The sequence below is a fragment of the Haliotis asinina genome, chromosome 2 (assembly GCF_037392515.1).
Source record: "Haliotis asinina isolate JCU_RB_2024 chromosome 2, JCU_Hal_asi_v2, whole genome shotgun sequence".
Taxonomy (NCBI): domain Eukaryota; kingdom Metazoa; phylum Mollusca; class Gastropoda; order Lepetellida; family Haliotidae; genus Haliotis; species Haliotis asinina.
In genome coordinates, this window is record NC_090281.1 from 40,339,611 (window position 1) to 40,359,245 (window position 19,635).

The following is a 19,635-nucleotide window of genomic DNA, read 5'->3' on the forward strand; positions in this document are numbered from 1 at the left end:
CAGCAGGGTTTCGAATACAGAAGTTGTCTTTGTTTGTAGCTCACCTCGAATTCTTGTATATCTGGCATGCGATATGTTATATTTCCACTTTGCTTCTCGAAGGGACAAATGACCCGATCGGATCTCAGCATAGGCTTCACACGATAGTTTGGTTCCTGGCATGTTGGTTATTCCATATACCTTCAATATCTCTAATTGGGGAGCACTTTTATCTACATTTCCGCTAGACAATAAAAATGAGTGCCAGTGTTACTGCACATCTGGTTTTCGCTGCAAATTTGCAGGCGATTTGGCTTTGCGATCCCGTAGCCCCATTGTATATACTACTTCTGTGCTTGAAACTGCAATAGGTAACACAACTGACTTCATGGGTTGCTGTTTTGTTCCAGCATGGAGAGTCTCTGTTTCTCTCTCATTAAGTTTTAGTTTATTTGCAGTCATCCACGTCTTCAGAGCACCTGCACAGTCTGAGAGTTTAGCAAGTTCTTCTCCTGAACTCTCCGAGTGAAAAGAGGAGCAAAAGTTGTGTATGATCTGCATAAGAATGATGCTGTAGACAGTGTTTGAAAATATACTGCCAGTGTAGAGGGCAAACACAGGACCCACTTCAGAACCTTGTGGCACACCATGCTCAAGAATTACGTTACTTCATTTAACACCATTATAATCTGAGATCCAGCGTAAGACTGAGTCCTTGATGCCATAGTGATACTGAAGTCTCATCAGCAGCAGGCCTTGGTCTATGGTGCTGCAAGCAGAGTCGAGGTCAAGAAACAGCAAAGCCACTATATTACCGTCGTCTGTTGCACACTGAAGATCGTCTACAACTATCAGAAGTGGAGTGTCTGTGTTGTGGAGCTGGCGACACGCGCACTGAAATGCACTGAGAAGGTGGTTATGTGAAAGATGAACCTTGAGCCTGATATTAACAGTTTTCTCAATTGCTTCAGATATTAAGGGAAGATTTGATAAGGATCAAAAGCAAGGAGAACTATTGTTGTCGTTCACGTTTGTATGATTTATTATTCCGCCGTATTCTATTCCATTCGTACGAAGATCACCAGTGGACAGCATCGCTGGGATAACGTGACAGCATCCAGGTGCCCACCGAGGTGTAGGTATTCGCCATAAAATTTCAAGGCTCTAGGTTCAAGAGGAAAGTGCATAGAATTCAAAATTAATTTTAAAATGTCAATTTCCAAATCACTTATCCCCAAACCTATAGGTCAGATGACATTTCTGGGGCAACTCTGGAATCTGATGACCACTATATTGCATTCAAGGAAGTTTGACGTTACAAAAACAAATTAGTGAACCTAACACTAGTCCTTGGGCGTATCCAGGGGGCGCAGGTACGTCTTACATAACAACCACCAGCAATCAGAGTTGCCCATACCAAACAACCCTACTCCAACAAAAAATGGCGGCGAAAACAATTCAACCAGAATCACAGCATTACACCCCAAACTACGCAAGTAATACTTGTATATTCCATGGATATTCCCTGCACACGTAACCAGTTTAAGCGTACAGTTCTTAGAGTAAGTTCATGACTAACATCCGGAAGTAAAATGCGCTGATCTGCACGAAAAGTAATGTTCAACACACCAAGCTGCCACATGCTTCCAGATTCTAGCCGAGTAGTTATAATAGCAGTGACGTTGCGGTTTTGTGAAAATACATCTTAGTGGAAAATATACAACATGAGCTCCTTACTATTGTAACGGGGAACATGTGTTTACTTTTCGTCGGTGGTTAGTTGTTCTGAATTTCTGAATTGGCATATAAACATTGGTTGGAAGAAAAAAAGGTAACGTTCAAATGTTAGAGAGTCTTTTGTAGTCCTATAATAAAGAGCCTTGGAGCTTTTATTCATTAAAGACAGCCAGCTCTGAGTAAACTGATCTTTAAAAACTAGTTCTACCAGCCATTCCGTGTTAACATGTTCTGGGTTTCTGATAATATTACTAAGACCTAGCTGATTTAACGTACATTCAACAAAATTTAACCACCTATCCTGATAGCCGTATTGTTTTTTTGTAGAGTAAAGTTTTTGTTGTGTAAAGTGTGAGATAATTTAACGCTTAATATTTTAGGTACTACAAGAGAGTGCCAATATTTAATCATTCGCTTCACCATCTTTCTTCTCAGAGGATACCTTCCCGTTTCTCCGTAGACCATGTAAGATGGGGCAGATACTTCAAGATTACAGATGGTCATCAGCATGTTTAGGACAAAGATACTATCGATTGCTGAAAATACTTTGTCTAAACTGGATTATTTCTTCAGTCCCTGTGAGTGCCGGTTTAGACAACTTCCACTGTATGTATAATTCGGTAACCGTATCCAAAGGGAAGGTGCCATGTAGTTATACTGCGTTCGCTGGTCACACCGAAGGCCAGATTTCTCTTCAGCACATGCGTAATGCTCCTTTCTGATGTCTACCGCTGTGATATTGGTGGAATGTTGCTAAAATCGACGTGAACCTGTCCTCTCTATAAGCAGAGGACATAAGTTTACTCTATTATTTTGTTTTGATAAGAATTGCAGGATTCGTTGTTCCTGCCATTATTAGGTAATAGATAATTATATTACCCTTAATAAATGACGAGAAATGGACAAAAGAAATGGATCCGTTGTCATGTCAGACACATCTGAACGTTGCAATCACAATGTTATATATTCACCAACATTGAAAACGCACCATTCTAAAATCTTTCATAATTCCATCAACATGGATTTCAGCAAGACATACAATTATCAATGCATATGACTAACATGAAGTTGCAGGACATGTTTAGTGGAACTAAAATGTTTTAGAAACAACTTCCTGCTCACGACATGACCAAAACGCATCAACATGCATCTATGCTATGAAGTTCGTTTTGAAAGCTGACTGTGTCCCTGAAAAACGGGTACGTGTTGGTGTGTGAGAAACGATTCTCATTGCTTCATTAACGATTATAAAACAAGGACAGAAATGACGAGGTTAACATCTCAGGAAAGAGAACATGCACTTTGCATGATTCATCCTGGCACCGGCAGCAGGGATGCTGCTCCAAGACCTGGATGTAGCCACTTCACCATCGTTAGGCTGCACAGACACCAGCAGACGGGGAGCAAAAGTGACCTTCCACGACCTGGGCAACAACATGTGCCGACGCCATCTTGTCCGTGACCGCATTCGTGATCGAACGCTGACGGCTGCAAGGACTGCAAGATTCCATGCTCGACGTCGTTACGCTTGACCAATTCTGACGGACAGACACCGTAATGAGCGTATACAAAGGGGATGTTCAATAGAGGTTACAACAGCAGCATGGTGTGGTATTCACTGATGAGTCAAGTCTTCACGAATTTAATGCAGACGCACGATTACGTGTTCGGCGTAGACGTGGTGAATTAATGCCTTTTACTACCATGAGCAGATTCTCCAGACTCACGCAGTATCATTCTTTAATCACCACCAAGATGTGCATACTTTTCAACATTACAATGCCCACGCAAACACAGCCAAATTTCACATGTTGTCACTGGAACAGCAACACATCCCGGTAATTCATATTTATGCCCTATTCAGCACTTGTGGCACGAAATTGGTCAACGTCCTTCGCGGCACAAGAAGCGAAACATCCGAGAAGGTGAACCTGCACTACAGCAGAAGTGGGATGTCATCTCCCCCAGAACTTTAATCGGCGTCAGCTCGTCACGCTGAAGAATATGATTTACCACATGGGTACAATGTGCGACGCCCATTTCTGGGGTCCTCCGCCACGATATTGCAGGAATATTGCTAAAATCGTCGTAAAACTAAACTCACTCACTCACTCAATGAAGAAACATTGCATTGCACGTGTCAGTGTAAACCGAGGCCACACGGGATATTAACTTTTTTATTTTTACCCCACGTGTTTAATCCTTTGTTCTGAAACAATTAAATGAATGAGTGTTTTTTTTCTGTGTTGCTGCTTTTGTCAGTCGTCTATCTATTGTTATCAACTAATTGTATATTACTTGCTTACACGTACTTATAGTAATCTCAACTTTTGTGTGTGATGGTAAGTATGTAATGTTTGTTTTTGTTTGCTGTTTAAGGACGCATCCAGCATTATTCCAGCTTTTTGGCGGTGGTCTGTGTGCACCAGACAACCTAGTGATCAGCAGCACGAGCATCGATCTACGCAATTGGCATAGGAGATGACATGTGTAAACCAAGTCAACGAGCCTGACCAGCCGAACCCATTACTTACCTCTTACGACAAGCATGAGCTATTGAGGACCACTTCTAACGCAGACCTTCACGGTTTGTTTGATATATTACCACGGGAAAACTGGACAAAGTTTTACCAATATTTTATAACGGTATGTGTTAATGAAAACTGTAAATTTACAGACCAACTGACCACGTTCCTCAGTGTTAAACCTGTTATTTTCCACAGTGATAACGGACATCGGAGATAAACCTTGACCAATATCTCTAAAGCTAACAGAGCCAATGTGCAATGTATGTATACATCTGTCTTTACGCCTGTATGTAGTTCACGCTGGTCAAATCACGTACGTGCCACGCATACCTTCGTGGCATACTCACGATTGGGCATCGATGCCTTGGTCCATCTAAATGACAATCTCAAGTTCACAATAACAACGATATCGTAAGTTTTATCTGTAAATGCGATTATATGCGATGGCTGGGATAGGTATAAAATACGGATGACAGTCACAAATCAGGGAGTGGCTGTCTTGTAAATTTGAGCTATTGTATTCCGTTGTGAATACTATGTTGTTTTGTAACTGTATACAATGTAGGTTCTATGAACGCCCTCTGGCTTGATGACTAGAGTATTTAAAAATGACATTATATATACACACACATGAGCCTTAATTAAGCACCACCAAAAATAATTGTCAATTGTTACAAAAAGGGATCAAAACAGAGAAGTCAACCAGTTACATCGAAATACACATGCAGTTAGCATGACTCAAATACATGCTTTTCATGCTAAAGTTCTGTCATGGTACAAGCGACTGAGGGTTATACAAAGGTGAAATGAAATATTCTCATTGCTTTCTTATCGACCCATCAATAAGTGAACAGTGCTTAGATTGAACTTTTTGGACATGCCGAGGCGTAGATTTTCTGAAAATACCAGATGGCAGATTATTGGTATGCATGAAGCTGGTTTGTCCTGTCACAGAACTGGGTCCGGATTGAATATCAATTACACTGTCATTAGTCGGCTTGTAAGGAAACATGCGGCCATTGGTTACGGCAAGGATCGTCCACGATCAGGAAGGCCGAGAAAGACCACTCCCCGTGATGACCGTGCCCTAGTTCACCTAGTGAGACACAGGCCCATGACCAATGCCAAAGATTTCAGAGAACAATGGAGAGTGGGTGTTCGTCTCTCAACCAGCACCGTCCGAAGGAGGCTCAGGTCCGCTGGACTCCGTGCACGTCGTCCAATCAGACGTTCCTAACTCACTGATAGACACAAGGCTCAACGTTTGGCGTGGTGTAATCAACGGCAAAAGCGCAATCTGAGGGGTGGGGTAGGGTGTTTGAAATTTTTGAACAGTGAACATTTTTGAGAACTTTGTGTACGTTGGTCACAGACATTGTCCGTGTGACTATAGCTTTGGACATGGTTATTGATAACGTTTTTAGTGTCCCCAATATGATCGTCAATAAATTACAGCCGAAAGTAGCAACCGTGTTGGTGGTTGATGGATTGACACTTTAGATGATTCAGTTAACGAAATTATAACCATGTTTTTGGTTTCTATATCATGAATGACCAGTGTGTTGTGTTAATCTACGTATGTTTTTGATCTTTGAAAGCTGATTGCTAACAGTAATTGTAACACATTACTATTGAATGACCATGTAAAAAGATCCTGTGACTGTCATGTAGTACACTCCTTGTTTGTCTTACTCGGTCTTGTGTTGTGTGTGGGTTGGTATTGTCATACCTCTTGCGAGGCGAGCTTATTCCCCGAACTCGTGATTTAATATATTAATATATACAGATGCATATAAATGTCTATCTACAAGCATGGCTTATTCTTGTCTATTACCTTGTCGTTTAATGTCTATCTGAATGATTTCACTTTCTTAGTAAAGTACAAATTCTAGTCCCATCCGGGATTCGAACCCGCACCCTCAGAGTCAGGCACCTGATCGCCAGCACACAAAGTCAACCCCCTAGCCCGCACAGCCACCGCGACTTCCACAACATCAATATCTGAATGATAGCTTTACTAAAATTTTACAAAATATGCATTTAGATAATCACATCATGCCAGGTATTATTGCAGCAATTGTTTACTGTCATTGATGTACTGGTAGTTTTATGATCACTGTCTTGGTTGTTGCATCTTCATTGCTATGAAAATATTGAGAAACTGATAAAACAATTTCAGAAATGGATATTGAGAATCGAAACGTATCGAGTCGTATCAGTTGTGTTCCCTTACAACCATACTCGCGACTGATAAAACCCAGTATTTCCCTCGACACGATGTGATAACTTATATTATCCTCACCATAGGCATTCCTCTGAGTCCATCATCTTTGGGATAACTTGAAAGGCATGTCTGAATTCGCATTGACTGGAAACAATGCGGATCTGATCGCTACCCTCAAACAATTATGACCTCTGTTTTTGACGTCGAGTAGTAGAAGGAATAGTGGGTTTGGACCACACCCATATAAGCCATATATTCGCTAATAACGCGAATCTAGACCCCTTTTTCACCAACTCCGAAAGATCAGGCACTGCCTGTCTGCTTTCACATAAAATGACTTTGTGGTCTAAAAAATCATTTTTTACTTCGATGGCTTATACGCTGGTGATCCAATCCCCACTATTCCTTCAACTACTCTATGTGTTTCAATCTCTATAGTGAGGGTGTGGGCGGCAAAGCCCCACTGGGAAACCCCCGGCAGAAAGATTGAAAAAGGAGTAAAAGAGGGTCCCCTTTGCAGCCACAGTCCTCAAAGGATCTTAGAAAGATTTGTTTCTCCCAAGGAGGACTGCGTCGGTGCCTTCTCTCACCATGAGAGTGCCCCGCTCAGAAAGGCCCTTTTCAGAGACCCAACTGATATGATCGTGATACCTTGCCTCGAAATGACAAGGAAGTCATGATATGATCGTGATACCTTGCCTCGAAATGACATGGAAGTCAACCTGAGGCCCTGATCCAAGCTCACAATGCACAGCTGCGCAACTGTACACGATAAGCCCGCACCTAACCAATTGAGCTACTCAGGACCGGTAGCAATAATCTTGGTTTAACGGGTCTATTATAAGTTATCACATCGTGTCGAGGGAAATACGAGGTTTTATCTAGCTGAATGTTTTCACTAAATCAAAATAAGACAACACGCATCGAATTGACTTGCTGCCATGTTGACACCAGCTGATCGTTTGACCTCAATGCACCGCACGTTACTAAAGGCTTGTTGATGCACGCTTTTCTCACTTTGCGTGGTCACCGAGGCGTAGCGGGGTTATATGACTTTCGCAGCGGGAGTATACGACTTTTATGCTCGGATGTACATGGTATTTTATCAGGACCAATCAAAACTCGACATTCCTACATGAGGCTAGATAACCTGTGTTATTGACACTGTCATCACGCGATAGCTCTATGGCAACGGTGGGAGACGATCAATAAAGTTCACGCCGGCTGAACACAATGACATAGCCAGATACGGTGGTAGACGATCGATAAAGTCACGCCAACACTATGTGTTTCAATCTCTATAGTGGTGTGTGTGTGGTGGTGGGGGGTGGGGGGGGTGGGGAGGGGGTCTCTTTATTATTTTATATTAACGGGTGATATCCATTAACGGGTGAAATCTCACATAATCAGCAAATTGAAAAGAATCAGGCAGCTCTTGTATTTCACCCTGAGGATTGCCTTTTCTCACACAGTTCCACTTTTCAAAGTATACACCTGGAAATTAATCAAGCAACACCCCAATTTTTTCTATTGGAGCAACTTTGAAGTGTTCTGACAATCAAAATATGCCGGGTTGATATAGTTTGACACTTTTTTATTCAACAGACGATCTCTGACAAACAACTTAAAGGGAAAAAGTATCAAGACTTTGCTTTATTGCAACGAAATCCAAATTCTTAAAACTGTCTTAAATTCATGAAAAAATGGACACAATTTACTATTCATCCACAGACGTTGTTGTCAGGTGTATTAACACAAATGTCACATGGAAAGAAAGAACAGTCATCTGAGAGTCTGCACACCGACTTTCATCAATATCTAGTGTGTCCTCCCTGCGCACGCACCACCGATTCCAGACGCCTCCTCATTCCTTGGATGAGTCTCCGGATCTGATTCTGGGGGATCCTGTTCCACTCCTCATGCAGGGCAGCCGTCAATTCGTTGAGATTATGGACTGGTGGGTCTCTCTGCCTCACACGACGGCCAATATAGTCCCACAAATGTTCAATGGGGTTGAGGTCAGGGCTCATGGCAGGCCATGGAATTCTGTCAATTGCATTTTGCCGCAAAAAATCATTTACAGCATGCGCCCTGTGAGGTCTAGCATTGTCGTCCATAAATATGGGTCTCGTTGCCAGAGGATGGTTCTCAAAATGAGGTACCACAGCCCTGTCAAGAACCTCCTGTTGGTAACGAACACCGTTAAGGTTGCCACGGATGGTAATGATATCCAACTTGCAGTTCATGGAAATGCACCCCCATACCATAACGGAACCTCCCCCAAAGGCCACAGTCTCCTGGATGTTCCGTGGAGCCATTGCTGTGTTCCTCTGCCTCCAGACCCGAGTACGACCGTCCACCATGTGCAGCAAGAACCGGCTCTCATCTGAGAAATGGACCTTCCTCCAAGAGGCAATGTTCCAGTGCAAACGGTCATTACACCAGGCCAGTCGGGCTGCCTTATGGGCTGGAGACAGTCTGGGTCGCTTGATTGGCCTCCTTGCCCGGTATCCTGCAGCTTTCAGACGATTCCGAACAGTCCTGTTCGAGATGGGTCTCCCTGGAAGCCACTCCTGTCTCAACCGAGAGCTCGAGTCGAAGGACCTGCGCCGTACAAGTCTCAGTAAAGCTCTGTCCTCCCGGACTGTGGTCTTCCTGGGTCTTCCTGGTCTAGGCAGGTCTTTAACTTCATTAGTGGCCCGGTATTTTTTCAAAAGTTTTGAAATTATGGAATGATGTCGTCCGATTTGAGTCCCGATTTGTCTTAGAGACATACCAGCATTCCTCATGCCGATTATTTGCCAACGAGTGGCCTCTGATAATTTCCTACGTGCCATGACATTGAAATGAATGAAAAACCGAATGCAATCGACAACCTGCGCTTGTAAACACCCCAGGGAAAAAGTGCATTTTTCGAAAGTTGAGGTTAAAGCAATGCACGTGCGCTGTGCAAGCTTCACGCGCGTCATATCAACCCATGAAAAGCTCATGCTGTATGTCAATACATCAAAATTGAATAATCAATCATCAAAATTACTTCGTTAAACTTTGTTAAGTTTTTATGTGTCTTTGAATTTGGTGTTGCTTAATTAATTTCCATATGTATAGTTTGAATTTGTGTAAACAGAGGCAGATGATAAATCTCGATTCCATTTTGTGGTGAGCACTTTGTTGCAATTTCTTCCTCAATTGCTCGCGCGAGAAATGACAAAGCTTTAAATAATGGGGATTCTCGGTTATCTTGTGTATGTCTCATGATTGAAAATGACAGCCCATAAGGGCGGTTCGCTTTAGTCATAACTCTCTCAGCTTGAACTTCATCTGTGAATCTGAGCTTCAGCAGTCTCTTATTAAATTATATTTTCACATAACTCGCGTCCATCATTCTTAATGCATTTTTATCCCAATCGAACGTTTTTAAATCCGAAAAGTCTTATTCACGATCGCTGTTTCACAAGCGGTGATAAAATCATTTATGCGGGTTGTCATGGTATACTACAAATACTGTAGGGGTGTGGGGCAAACCCCCCGTCAATCTAAGACATTGATTTCAGCGAAACAGTTTAATGTGTATATTCTATTATGCCGTTGGTTTTTATAATAAATACCTGTTGAGCTTGTTGTATTCCTTGTTTTATATATATTTTTTCTCCTCGCTTATAGAAGAAGATTTTTTATATACCTTTGATCTAATTTCCACCTTCATTTTATTGTATCTGTCTAGTTCAGCTAGGATCAAACAAAACTCCTTTTCTGAGATTTTATTGTCATTGAGTGCAGTGGAAACATGATCTTCTATCGTGTTTAACTTTGCATCAGCAAGTATTCTAATTTCATCATGTTTCTTTGCTTTACGATTCAATTTGCGGGATACAAATTTAAACACCGACCCAGCTGTTCCTGTCACTATAGCTACTAATTCAAGTCCTAACACCACCGGTGCAGCTACGATGGTTGTCAACAGCCCAAGTCCTACTGCTCCTAATCCCATGCTAATTGCCATTAGGATGGTATCAACACCATCTATGTAGGTTAAAGCTCTATTGTATTCTTTATGTAGTGATGCCCGAATATCACACTCTTGTTCTAGTTGATGTCTTATTTCACATATCTGTGGTCGAAATCCATCTACACTTCCCTTTATATTTCATTCTTCATCTACGGCTGGGTACAGCCCCACTCTATTTGTCTATAATATAGTTTATTAATTATTTTTTAATTATCTGCCATTTAATTTTTGATTGATATATTAAGGGCCTATAAAGTTTACATTATCGTACAGGTAAATGGGTGAGATATTAATAGGTGTCTTTTCAGTTACAATACGAACCCCATCGAGGCTTATTGATGGCTTATAGCCTTGCCTTATCGTGATTCGACAACGCTTATTCTCATGTCTTTTAAACCAAATTATTCTCAGCCCATCTAAAAGTATTCTTGGCTCGGAAATCTCTGCGAGATATACGTCTATAATTAGTGTTGTGTGTGGTTTCATACCATATGAATCAGAAAAAAATCACGTTTGGTAATCGTATATAATGTGAATGACTACTGGCGAGTTTACTGGCGCTAGCATGTTGCCAGTGTGACCTGGTATTCGTAACACTCGTATAGAATTATCTTTAAAGGGATTAAAGGACGTGAGAAGGATCCCATTGTTAGTAATTTTGGAAACGAAATCATTTTGGTTAAAAACGATGTAAGGGTTGGCTAGTGTTATTTTAATTAATCATTCAAGTTCTGTAAAATAAGCTAGTGGCATTCGTTTGCCTGGTGTTTTTTTAAGACACGGGAGTTTGATTCCTTTCACGATCTCAGTATTGCTCTGTGATGGTTCACCTAGGTAGACTTGAATGACCAGCGTGGAATTCTCCGAGCGGCTCTCCAAGATGGTGACCACACCATTGAATTCAGTAACCAACTGCAATACCGCGTTCTCTCCTGGTTTAAACGACAGCATGTGGGCTGCTCTACTCGAGATTGGTGTAATGGTTACACTACATCTCTGTGATGGGACGTAAGCCCGTTGTTTATGACTTTGTTGAGGTAGTGGTCTTTGTTTTCCATGAAAACGTATGGGGAAATTAGTATTACGTTGAGAAGCCAGTTGATTTGAGATGGTAACATCATCCACCTGTTGTTGTCATTGAGTATTGGATAGTACGGTTTGTTTTGATCAACGTTTCTTGTTCTGTCAAAGTCTTCTAAAACGTGCAATTTACCACCGAACGATGGGTATATTCTCCATTCATCCGCGTCGTTGCGAACTATATTGTATCGTCTGTTGCTGACAGAACTTGATGTATCTAGGTTAAAAGTATTATAAGATTCGCTGATGACGGGGACTTCAACGCGTTTGTAAATTTTGTTTATAACCTTAAAAGCGTGTATTTTACCTTCTATTTTTGCGTCATCAAACCCTCTAGTATCACCTAGGTCTGATAAACTTGTATTAACGCATATTTTTATTTGCATTCCTGGCCCTTGATTACTAGCCATTATTGTATATGTAGTGTTACGCTTAGGTATCATATATTTACAGTATTGTTTTTTGTGTCTAAAATTGATATCTTTAATTCAGAAATATTACTATTTGTTAATTTTTTATACTGACACGATGAAAATGACTCGGTGCAACCCTCATTGTATTTTTCTGTTTTAACCGGGACAGCCCTCAACAACGTGGAAGGACGTTCACCTTGTACGTTATCCGTTGTGCTAAGCTGGTTGAGATGAACGCATAACTCTGGTATGGAATTAGCTCTGGTACTTTCGAACCAGTGACGGCAGACGTAGGGATTATTTCACCCGCTGGCAACCCCAGCATCTTCGCCAACGGTCGACCGAATCTCAGTTTGTTTGGTCCATTGGCGTTGTCTAACACCACTGTTCCGTTTGAGTCATTTATTATAAGTTCAGCGCCTAAGGGTTTGAAAACTTCATCACTGAGAGAACACACGCTGTAGTTCCCCCATCGGTTATTTTGAAGGGAATGTCCTTGATGAAGAACTTATTATTATTATTATGTTTTACAGATTAAGATTGAAAATGCAGCAGAGAGGGTTTGGGTGATCCTGGCACAGTCAGGCCGGTAAGGCTCATCATCAGCTCAGGGCCCTCGCCCCCTCTACACACAGCCCAGACAGCAAATGGGACTTCTCCCAGGAAACACTGCCTAGTCGAACCCACCAAGAACTTTCCGGATTGAACTTACCCAGATTGTCAGAAGGGCTGTGCTCCCGGTGGAGAAACCGGGCACTCTCTTGATCTGCGCTAACAGATCAGGAGGTACCAAACCAAGGGCACCGAGAACAATGGGAAGCCTGACGACAGTGTACTTGGGATGCAATCGAGACATTTCAAAGGCAAGGTCCGCATATTTATCATGCTTTTCCTGAATCTTGCCAATCACATTGCTGTCAAAAGGGACAGAAAATTCAATGATATAAGTAATTTCATTGGTTTTATCAAAAAGGATAAGATCAGGTTTGTTGGCTGGAATTCGTCTCAGGCTGTATATTGGCCTACTCCAGAGAAGTTTGAAAGCATCATTTTCCAGGACGTCCTGGACATGTTCAGGGTCGTACCATGGATGGACCTCGGGGTCAAAGCCACAGGCATGGCGGAGACGAGAGTAAAAGCAGCGAGCCATGCCATCATGTCTTTTAAGATATGCTGTTTGTGCCAAGGAAGGGCATCCACTGACAAGGTGTTGGACAGTCTCTGTAAATTCATTGCAAAGACGACATTTTATATTGATATATTTTGTTTAAGAATAACATTCTGGCGATTGCGAGTGGGAAGTGACTGGTCTTGAGCAGGAAAAAGGAAGCCCTCAGTTTCACATTTGAGACCAGCCGACTTCATCCAGGCGAAGGAGTCGGTTGGATTGCTGTTCTGTTCCACACATTGCATGTACACTCGGTGCAGTGGCTTCTCAGACAGCTTCTCCACAAAGGACCGACTCTGAGCAGACTTGGTGAAGGACTTCACCTGGTTTACTCCCATCGCTGTAGTGTCCAGCAGTACATCGCCATCAACAAAATCAACCTCAAATTTCAAATTGTGTGCAACACATTTGGCACGCTTAAAATAGCTGTGGAATTCCTTGCTTTCATCATCAGTCTTGACGTGCATCACCAGAGGATCATCTGATAAATAAATATGTGCTCCTTTGGCAAGGAGCTTGAGGTCATCCAGATAGAGGAGATGAGTAAGAGGTGTTGGGGATCTGTGCTGAGGAGGTCCGGGGTGGTACCCTTCCTCCCTGTTCAACAAAAAAACTCAAAGGATTTAGAGACAGACAAAAAAGGAAAGGACTGAAGGAGTCCCCCTGAAATATTCCCCTTCTGATTGGAATAGATTCCGAAGTCTGCACCTGCCCTTGCGAGTACATCTCAAGTTGAGTCGACCAGCAACTCATTAAATACTTGAGTAAATCAAGTAGTCGTTCAGGGAGGTCAGTACATTGAAGAGACTTCAGAATCCATTCGTGAGGGACAGAGTCATACGCCTTTTTGTAGTCTACCCAGCACATGGAGAGGTTGCGGTGGTATGTTTTAGCCTCTTCCAAAATCATTTTCTGTACAAGAAGTTGATCCTTGCACCCCCAACATCCCTTTCTCGCCCCCTTCTGCTCTCTGTAAATGATCTCATTGGACGAGCAGTAGCATGACACGAGGTTTGTCAAACACCCTGTGAATAATTTGTATTGAGTATTTAGACATGTGATAGGGCAGAAGTTTTTGGTATCAGTCAAGTCTCCTTTTTTGGGAAGGAGTATTGTGGGACCTTTGCAGAACCATGGAGGAACATCACTTGTATCCACAAGAGAATTAAAACAGTGAAGTAATGGTGTTTGGACACAGGGAAATAGTTTCCAATACCGGTTTGGAATGCCATCAGGCCCTGGAGCTGTATTAGATTTGGACTTTTTAATGACACTTTTCAGGCAATCTTGTGAGATGTAACACACAAACGACCTAGTTACTTTCTCATGCATTGCATGGTCATAATCACTGACCCATGGTGCCTCCAGGTTACAGTTGCTGGGTACAGACCACAACTGTTTCCAGAACCTTTCATTGGCAGCCATGGGAGGCCGTTTATCATGCTCACCATCACCACTTGTCTTGAATTGCCTATAGAATTGCTTTTCATTGTTTCTAAATAGTTTATTTTGTTTGATAAATTTGTTTCTCTTTTCCCATTTTTTCTTTCTTTCAGTCCAAACTTTTATTTTTGTCTTAAGGGAATCGACAATTTGGAGCAGTACCTTTTCTTTTGTTGTTTTGTACTGTAATTTTAATTTTCTCCAAATTGCCTTTTGTCGTTTAGACATGGGTTTCCCTAGCGATCTTAATTTCAGGCACATCTCTATCCAGGAAATATGCTTTCTTGTTTCTGTTAGTTTTACTTGAAACCGGTTTTTCTTTGGTTTATTGTTCTTAGTATTGGGAGAATGTTCTTTGGAAACTGTGTGAAGTTCCTCCAAAGTTCGAGCGGCAGCATAGACACAACAATTTACTTCATGTAATGAACAGTCCGCAGGAAGTTTTAAAGAGATAAATTCATTAAGTAAATCAATTTCATTTTTGGGAAAAGACACGTTTAGTTCTTCAATTGGCCCCCCGTTTCTCTAATGGTAAATCACAAATTTCCTCATAAATAGAAGTAAACAAAATATAAACAGGATTTTTGGTAAGGTCTACAGCTGAAGAAGAGGAAGAGGGAGGGTCCAAAATTTCGGTTCCAATTGGTTCTTTCTCGGAAGAGTCTCCACCAGGAAGAGGTTGACACGGACGTCCATAAGAAGTTTTGGGTCTGCTGCCACTTGAGCATTTTGCTTTTACAAAGGTTCCTGACGCTCACCAGTTGTGGGTTGAACTGGCTCACGGGGCATGAGATGTTTTAGCCGCCGGAGTTGGTCTCAGAGATTTTGCCCCATCAGGTAAGCATACATGGGCATAGCATTGTCCCAATGCAGCTTAAGCCACTTGCCGTTAATTCGTGGATTTTTGGGCCATCCTGTCGCTTTCGCACACTCTAGTAGTGTGGATTTTAGATGTTTTGACCAAGATAATCTTGGTCGAGTTCTGTGCTTTCCCCTGGGGCAAGTCCCCTCTCCAGTGTGGTTGGTGTCACTACCGGAGGAAGGCTGACTGGGCTGCGGAAGTGAATGTAAACTTTCCTCTTGGCTGTCTGTAACCCAGTGAGAAAACCAGCTTCGGGGGGTCAGCCCTAACTGGGTGATTATTAATATTATGTTTTACAGATTAGAAATGAAATGCAGCAGAGAGGGTTTGGGTGATCCTGGCACAGTCAGGCTGGTCAAGCTCACCATCAGCTCAGGACCCTCACCCCCTCTACACGCAGCCCAGACAGCGAATGGGACTTCTCCCAGGAAACACCACCAAGAACCTGGACATGTTCAGGGTCGTACCATGCATGGACCTCGGAGTCAAAGCCACAGGCATGGCGGAGACGAGAGTAAAAGCAGCGAGCCATGCCATCATGTCTTTTAAGATATGCTGTTTGTGCCAAGGAAGGGCATCCACTGACAAGGTGTTGGACAGTCTCTGTAAATTCATTGCAAAGACAACATTTCATATTGACATTTTCTTTAAGAATAACATTCTGGCGATTGCGAGTGGGAAGTGACTGGTCCTGAGCAGGAAAAAGGAAGCCCTCAGTTTCACATTTGAGACCAGCCGACTTCATCCTGGTGAAGGAGTTGGTTGGATTACTGTTCTGTTCCACACACTGCATGTAAACACGATGCAATGGCTTCTCAGACAGCTTCTCCACAAAGGACCGACTCTGAGCAGACTTGGTGAAGGACTTCACCTGGTTTACTCCCATCACTGTACCGTCCAGCAGTACATCGCCATCAACAAAATCAACTTCCAATTTCAGATGGTGTCCAACAACCTTGGCACGCTTAAAATAGTTGTGACATGCGTCTGAGAATTAACAAAATAACGGGCTTCAACAATGAAATAATCATCGCTACTGCAGATAAAAAATTGGTGTTAACACCGATGTCAATATCTCCCACGTACCATCATCCAAAAGTTGGGTGTTAATGCTGATGTAAATGTGGGGGGAACCCCTCACACCCCCAGGGGTGAAAAGGGTATAGTATCATCACCACCGGAGCCAAGGGTATGGAAATTGCCTTACCGGCAGGTCTCCTCTACTATGCAGGCAGCCAATCAGCAACATATCGATTATAAAACAACGCTAGCCGTTGGAGGTGACACTGTCGGTTTGTGCCTAATTTGGTTAAAAATTCCTTAGCAGCAACGTACACCAGCTCAGACACGGCAACGATGAATGTCCATAGATTTTGACCAAGCCACATGGCAGTTTTACCCAGCGTGCTGAGCAACCATGAGGCGATACTTCCTTGGATACAAACCAGGGCTTCTGCGGCCTTGCCAGCGAGCTTAGCGAGGGCCTTCCCGAGCAATTTCAAATGTTTTTTTATCCAGTCTCTGACGTCACCACCACTCAGTTGGGGTGGAATCCCACTGGGGGAACCCCGTCCAGTAACAGATACTACAATAGTTGATATGATGAAACCCAATGCTTTCAGAACGCTGGCAATGGTGATGCCTTGCTCACGGAACAATATTCAAAATCTGTAGGCTAAAGTTGTATCCTCGTTCAGTATTCTATTAATTGTTTACCAAATGCGGCTGATCTGGGTTTGAAGCTGTTCACGATTCAAGGAAGCTGATTCCAGTCGTGTTCGTCTCTCCTCTTCTAAATTGTGTAGTCGTTCTGTGATATGATGCTTCATATTACTGTCTTCCATTTCCTTGAGTTTGTTTTTTTCACTAGCTATGTGCTTGTTGAGTTCGTTCAGTTTCCCCATGTTGTGCACGAGTTCTCCGCGTACGTGTTTCTAGAAACTTAAACCCCTGCAACGATTTATCCCAATACTTACTCAACAGTTTTTCGATGCTGTCAGACACTTCTGTAGCACGCTGTGTAATGTCAGTGGGGGGATATCCCCACAGCAGGACCGCCCACAAGTTCAGATCTGGTAGCTTTCAGATCTTGAACGACTTTTGAGGGTATTGGGGAACCCCCTATCTTAGGTTTTGCACCACCCTAATCCTGCATGTTTAGTTTTTCATGGATAAAATCAGCACCATGGTGTCTGGCTAGAGTTGACAAGGCAAGTGGTTTTCTAGTGCGCCTGTTAATGATGTCAACCTCCGGGTTATCCTTAAGGCATAGAATGTCCTTATCATCTATGGTAAACTTTGAATAGTCTCGACCCTGAGGCTCGATGTAATCCGTCGTAATAATCGTCCACTGTTATTTTCAAAAGTTGGTTGCTCAATGACGAACTAGTGATTGAGGTATCTTCATTGTAATCAACATCAGCAGGAGCAGTAGCTCCAAAATCATCCATTTGAATATCGTCCATATTTTGAAATGATATTATATTAAATATTGATATGTATAATGTCATATGGTAGAAAACTAAATCCTTTTCGAAGATTAAGAGAACTGCTTGGTGTCAAAGCCGTGCGTGAGTCAGTTACTATTAAGAAAAACCCTAGCAAGATAGACCAGAATCAAGTACTGTTGCTTAGATTTCCAAACTTGGGTGAGAATGATGGCATAGTGCCAGGGACAGCACATTTGGTGTTTAACATCAAGTTGACTTCGGACAATGACAAACGTGAGCTTGTGAATAATGTGGGTCATGCTATGGTCAAGAAGACCACCATAAAAATTAGCGGTAACGAGGTGCTTAGTATAGATGACAGCGATGTGTATTACTGTTACACAGACCTATGGAAAAGTGAGGGGGAACGCGACAACAGCGTGTACCAGGGAATCGGCAGCAGAAAATCGAGAAGGTTACGTATCGGGTATGCCTTCACATCAAATGAGACATCCAAAATACCAAATAGTGAAAAACCAATCGCTGAAGCGTATGGGAATAGGTTTTGCATCCAACTAGACTTTGAGTTGCTAACTGGACATGTGCCGTTTTACCAAGCTGCATTGAGCGACAGGCTGGAATATGAACTCACGTTCAATGATTACAGCAAAGTTGTTCGTACGCCGAACGGTGATGAGGGTAATTACGAGATCGACAACATCTCATTAGAGTTCGACATGGTGACTTGTCCAGATCTTACCTGGCAGATTCGAAACAGTACTCTGGAAAAATGACCATCCTGTACGTTAGAATACTGTGACTTAAAATAGTATGTGATAAGAGTGACACCATATGGAACATCAACATGAACGTGCCGGCGCAATCAATGAAAGGTATTTTAATCATACCCGTGGAGGAATATGATTACATAAGAGACAGTAAAATAAATTTCAACCCAGAAATCACTTAAGTGGAAGTGACCATAGAGGGAGTGCCTAATCAATTATTTAGCCATGGAATGAGAGCATACCAGCAGTGGGATGAAATAATGAAGCTACCGGTGATCAAACGAAACTCACTAGTCAACAACATGGCCAGTGACCTGGATCTATGCTCCGTGAATATTGGTGATTACTTAACCACAAAGTACTTGTTGTGGTTGGATATGAGATCGACAGATGATAACACTCTACATGGTAGTGGGCGACAATGAAAGCGAGGGTATAACCATTGAAATAGGGAAGAAGGCTCAAACATCTGGCAAATGAAAATTATATTTATATGTAATTATGAACGCGCAACTTAATATAGACAATGGGAGATTTGTGCAAGCCATCTACTAGGTGGGGACATCCCCAGACCTTCAGGGGTCGGCTGTCCGCAGGACCTCCCACTCTACCCCACGATCCACACTGTGCTATTATATGTAGACAGACGGGTTTTGGTAAGACCGTTTTCGTACTGGATTTGTTGGAGGGGTATCATAAAGAAGTATTTGATAAATTCGTTATCCTGTGCCCGACTATAAACATGAACAAGACTTACAAGGAAAGAGCTTGGGTGATGACGGACCAGGACATACACAGAGTTGACCCGGGTACACGCCTACAAGAGTATTTAACGTTGTTTCACAATCAATTGAAAGGAAAACCGACGTTGTTCATCCTGGTTGACTGTAGCACTAACAGAGAGATACCAAAAAAGAGAGACATGCTATTGCATTTAGCCTTCTCTGGCCAACACGAAAATAGCAGCATCTGGGT

The 19,635-nt window shown here is 42.4% G+C and overlaps 1 protein-coding gene across 1 annotated transcript in view; it reads right to left on the reverse strand.

Annotated features, from left to right (window-relative positions):
- LOC137273703 (general transcription factor 3C polypeptide 5-like) overlaps positions 1-104 on the reverse strand; it is a 273,856-nt gene extending 273,752 nt beyond the window's left edge. The window contains exon 1 of the mRNA XM_067806503.1: positions 45-104. The gene's annotated coding sequence lies outside the window, so the exon portion shown is untranslated. The remainder of the gene's footprint in view (positions 1-44) is intronic.
- Between the last annotated feature and the right edge of the window lie 19,531 nt (positions 105-19,635).